Source organism: Arachis ipaensis, chromosome B06 (assembly GCF_000816755.2).
Source record: "Arachis ipaensis cultivar K30076 chromosome B06, Araip1.1, whole genome shotgun sequence".
Classification (NCBI taxonomy): Eukaryota; Viridiplantae; Streptophyta; class Magnoliopsida; order Fabales; family Fabaceae; genus Arachis; species Arachis ipaensis.
The window spans coordinates 109,846,587-109,852,689 of record NC_029790.2 but is presented as its reverse complement, the minus strand read 5'-3'; positions in this window follow the sequence as shown (position 1 = coordinate 109,852,689).

Below are 6,103 nucleotides of genomic sequence, written 5' to 3'. Positions count from 1 at the left end.
AAATTATCATTCTTTTAATATAAAAGTTATATTTATAATCAAATATTTTGTTTGATTTTATTTATATATTAAATTTTATTGTGATTTTGATCACAACAAAAGGAATAAGATGTAAAATATCTTTTGTTTGTTTCTTATATATATATATATATATATATATATATATATAAAGATCAAATTTGATTTGATAATTTTCTAATGCTAAACGTTAGTCTATAAAAAAAAATCAAAGTTTGATTTGATTGATGTGTTTTGAACACAATAATTTTAGAAATTAATTTTTCTAATGTTCTTGATTATAAAGAGCAGCCTGACAACCAGAAGTTTTATTTTCAAGATAATAATTAGTATATACATTTGATGTATTAGGGATTTAATTTTATATTTTTGCCTAAACAATTACTGATAAAAATTCTTTAACAATAGAGATAAATCTTAAAAGTTAGGAAATTGCCTAAAAAATAAATTTATCTCTTGTTTACAAGGAGCAACCTGACAACCAGGAGATTTGTACTCAAAGAATTTATTTATGTATATGATGATGTATAAGGAGAATTAATTTTATACTTGAACCTAGACAACCTAGGGGTATAAAATATAATTCAGTTAAATAATTGTCTGACAACTAAATAATTATTTGGGATTATAATTGCATGGAATATAATTTAATCATGTTTATTTAGAATAGGTATGAGTAACAACTTGACAATTAAGGTACTCATTCATGATTCTAAATAATTTTAACAGAAATATAGATTTCTTAATTTACTTTCAGATTTGAAATTTTTAAATATGTCCATATTTTGTGAGGCATGCTTGAAAGTAGTATATTAAAAACAATTTGAGAATTGTAATTTCAAAGGTTTATCATTGAGATGATAATCCTACTGAAATAATATCCTCCGGTAAAATTGGTTATAGAACGGTTGAAACTTGTGAAGTATTTGGAATATTATTTTATCGCAATATAGGTTATTTTGACAACCATGAGTTTCAATTTCAAAGGCATCTACCCACTATTTATTACTGAACATCTTGAGAAGATGTTTGATACCTAAAGCAAGATAGTACGACTATCAAAGATTTTATTTAAATTAGTGGTAGTATTGGATGATATATTTTGAATTAAACAATTTTAGAAGTTAGAATGCCATTAGGCAAATGGCTTTAGCGAGAATTATTCTTTCAAACATTTTTGGAGATTTATTTTATTACAAAAAATTCATAATTGTCCTTAATATGATTAAGATTTGTGATCTTTTTGGAAAAGCTTAATATGAGTATTGAGAATGTGAATTAAAATTGCTCTTAAAGGTTGGTTTGACCAATAATAAAGATACTGAATATTTTTATTATAAGAGCTTAAAGTGAAATCTTTAATATCTAATTGATATTCTATTAAATAGAGAATCAGATTCTCTCAATCCACAAATACTAGTACTCTATGTACTCCATCATGTTTAAAGAAACATGGAATTTGATTTAGCTGAGGATCACTATTTGTTAAATATTTGGACTACGTTTTAAGAAATATTGCTAAATTAATAAATTTCTCACTAAATCAGTTTTTTACCTATATGAGATATAGAAAGGGCATAAGCCAAAACTCAAGAACATTAGAGTTTGGAGATATCTTATATGTGTTAAGAGATTGCACAACAATAAGATTGATATTAGATCCAATAAATGAGATTTATTGGTTATCCTAAAGAAATAATGAGTATTACTTCTATCACCCTTCTTAAGACAAAGTATTTGTGATAAGAGGTTGAACTCTTTTTTAGAAAAGAAATTCCTATAAAACCTGGTCAAATTGTAGTTAATTAAATAATAAAATAAATATGAGCGAACATGGTTAGAAAAATTAGCAATCAAAAATTGATTATTTAAATATGATATTTGGACTCAGTGAATTTTTTTAAGTCGAAAAACATAGTTTTCCGTTTAAAAACGCGCACTAAAAATTTGACCAGCAGTACCGGCTGAAATCTATTCGGTACTACAACTGAGAAAATTGATTATAAGCGAATAAGGTTAAAAGATTAGAATTTATAATTAGGGAAGATAGAAATATTTAAAATACGATTTAAAAACTCTAATCTTAAAGGTTGTGTCCAAAGTTGGACCAACGGGCTAAACCGGATGAACTGGGCCCATATTGGGCCCAAGCCCAACATATATATTCATCATTAATGAGCTTTCAGCTCATTTTTTCAAAGAGAAAGAGAGAGCTCGGTTAGAGAAGAGAGTGAGCAAGGGTTTGGTGGCACTATTCATCACCAACTTCAAACCACCATAACTTGGGCTACGGAGCTCCAATCGACGAGCCGTTTACGGCCACGCATCACTCTTTTCCTCCTCTTAAATTATATCTAGGTATTATGATAAGTTTCTCAATGAAATCTGACTAGTTTTGTTTTTCCTCTTGTATTTCAAATTTGGTTTGTGTTTTGAAGAAATCTTATGATTTTGGTTGTTTAGGAGTGCTCTAATATGAGTTATCGATGGGTTTCATCAACCAATTCTATGGGTTAAGGTAAAAAGTTTTCAAACCCTAGTAATTTATCAATTTCATGAACTCTAGGTTGATTATACGTGTGAAAATTGAGTATGTTAGAGTATTGGGTGATTTTGGTGTACAATTGGGAGATTGATATTGCTTGTGGGGCTTTAGTGAGGCTTGGAGTTAAGGGTTGGTAGAGACTTCCAAGAAGTAGCTCAATTATTTTAGCTCCAAGAGGTACGGTTCAAGTTTCATTTAAGTGCCGTGTAATATGATGTGAATTCCTAGGTTAGATGCCCCTAGAATTAAGCTTGAATGATATGTTTAGATGGATTGATGTGTGTAGATGATGCATGAAGGAAATTGATACTGTACTTGTGAAATTGATATTGGTGTTGAATAATTATTGTGTGTTTATAAGTTATGCTGAATTGATGAAATACTGGGCCGAAGGCCGTGAATTTGGGTCGGAGGCCGGAAAGAGGTAAGAAGGTAAGTAAAGGTTGATGATTGATAATGAATTGTGAACGTTGATAATGTGATGAAAAGTGTGTTGTATGATGTTGGTTGTGATGGAGATAGGGTAATATATATGGAGTATATGTAATTGAGTAATTGGGTGAGGAAATTGTTGAATGAGGTATAATTTGGTATGTCTTGAAAATTAGATTTTTGGCCGAACTTCAGCAAGCCATAACTTGGCTTCCGGATCCCCAAATTATTTCAAACTTATTTTATATGAAAATTGGGTCCGTGAAGTTTACGCCTAGGGGGTAGAAACAGGCTAGGCTAGGTCAGGCTTTAATCTTAACAGGCCAGGCTTGTAATAGAGTATATTGGCCTAAGCTTGGCCTGTAGCCTGGTATAGACTTTTTAATGAGTATTAATCTTGGCCTGTTGTTAAATCTAGCCTGGCCTGAAACCTGTCAATAGGCCTTTTTTTTTAATAAATAATTAAATTTTAAGATATAATTTAGAATTATTTTATTTAATTGACTTTTGATATTCCAACATAAAAAATTAAAGATATTAAGAAAATAAAAATACACATATATAATTAAAGAGATAAACAACTTAGTGGATAAAAGTATTTTAATATTATAGAAGACCCAAGTTCAAATCCTTCCAATTGTATTTTTATTAGTATAATAAAACTCTACATATATCTTTGTAGGCTCAGGCCGGCCTGACAGGCCCAACAAGCTATTTCAAAAGTCTAGGCCAGGCCTTTTAATGAACATAGGCTTTTTTAATAGCCTGGGCTTGGGTCTATTTTCATTTAGGCCAGGCCAGCCAGGCCAAACACAGGCCAGATTGCAGTCCCCTAGCAGGCCGCCTAGCCTTTTTCCATCCCAATTTATGCCGTTCGAAGAACGATTGAAAAATATTTTAAAACGAGAAAGTTATGCACGTCAGAAGTTTGGTATATAAAACTGAAATTTTGCGGACTTAGCCATTTCTGATCAAACTACAGTGTATGCGTACGCATACCCCTCATTTGCGAAGGGTTGTTTCTGTCTAGCGTACATGCGTACGCGGACAAGGCTATGCGTACGTGAGATGGGCTAAACTGCACTCCCAGGCGTACGCGTGGTCTACGCGTACGCGTGACCCCTGTTTTTAGCAAAATGGATTTTATGTTTTAAAACCAAATTTTGAACTTCTAAACTTCTATTTCCACTCTCTAAGACCCTAGAATTGAGTTGTAATGGTAATGAAGGAGGTTAAATTAGGAAGGGATAGTGACTTAGAGGTGAAGAGAGGTTTTGGAGTGGGGGATTTAAATTGAAAAGTGTTGGTAAAGCGAGTAACTAAGTAATCAGGTGTTGACAATGTTGGATGAGAAGTGAATGATGATAATGATGATGATAAATGATGAACTTGATATTTGAATTTAGTTATGAATTGATGAAATGTGAGTGTACGAGAGAGGGTATAAGGGTGGTAATGATAAATAGTGAATGTGATTATGAGATATGATTGAGGAATGATCGATGATCAGAATGTGTATGTTTTCTCTCTGTTGTACGGTGTATCGGACACTATATCCCATAAGTGTGACAGGCACTATATCCCGAGAGCGTGGCATGGCGGGCACTATATCCCAAGAGTGTGGGACCACCTTACCCTAGAAAGTGTGTCGGACACTATATCCCATGAGTGTGACGGGCACTATATCCAAAAAGCGTGGCATGGGGGGCGCTATATCCCAAGAGTGTGGAAGCACTTTGTCCCAGAGAATACGACGAACACTATATTCCATGAGTATGATGAGCATTCTATCTCGAGAGTGTGACGGGCACCATATCTCAAGAGTGTGGAGGCATGTCAGAGAGACAATATCTAGGTTAGCTACTGGGTGTGTCGGGTTCTGGTGATTTAAACGACACGTGAGCTCACGGCCAGTAGGACAAACATACATCATCTACATATGTTTCAATTGTTTCGGTTTGCTTAATTGCTTTGGTTTGTCTAATTGTACATGTTTCATGATTATTTGCTAATTGTCTTACTTGTGCATTACTTGTATGTATTGTTTGTGTTTGTGTGTGTTTGTATAAAGTTTGGTTCTTGGATTATTCGGTTGGGAAGGTAGTGAAAGTATAAAGTATATTGGGCTAGAATTAGAATCCCCTATGATAGTTGCCACGTTATGGATTAGTGAGGACTTAGAATGGATATGACGAGATAAGAAGTTTAAGATGCTTAGTGAATTTATATTATAGTGCATTATATTTATTTGGCACTTTTACCGTACTGGGAACCCATGGGTCGGGGGTTCTCATTCCGTATATATCTCTTGTTTTTCAGATGCGGGTTCAGGTGCACAGTAGTGAGCTGTGGTTTATCTAAAAGACGGTGAAGACCTTTGGAATTCTCTTATTTACATTTTCTTAGATTCTCTCCACTTTTATTTTGAAAACTTATACTATGTATTTAATCCTTTGAAACTTGCCTATAGAGGCTGTGTTGTATTTTGGGAGAGATAGGAATTTCTGTTGTCAAACTGGTTTTCATTTTATAACCCTAGCCAGCCTAAACTTCGCAGGTCGCGACTAGCGGCTATTTGCATATATTATACAATTATATTATTCTTTATCTCATTCTGCTTTACTGTTTTATCCCTACCTTCGCTTTCTGATCGCTCCTTATTTATATGTTATCGATACATGAGAGTTCTCGTTTTTGCGATTTTATTTTTACTCCTTTTCAGGCTTTTTAATATTTTCCTTCAACATATATATAATTACGTATTATAATCCACCTTGAGAGTCGTACCACCTTAATATCATTGACTTATGACTCGAGCATAAGGATCTGTATATTAGGGTATTACATTATGGTATCAGAGCAGTTCGTTATCGTGATCCTGAGGGATAGAACTGCTTATGCTTCAATGTATACTCTGAGGCTGTGCCTGTGCTAGTTAGGGTATCTAGTTGATACGTCTAGCATAAAGTTCATGAGTGTATCTTTGATAATTTGAAGCACTTAACTTGAGATATTGAGGTTGATCACCTTGATATCGCTTGTTTGGTGTGGACAGGACCTGAATGACGTCTCATGGACATGAGTGAGGTTTTCGGGGAGGAATTTCTA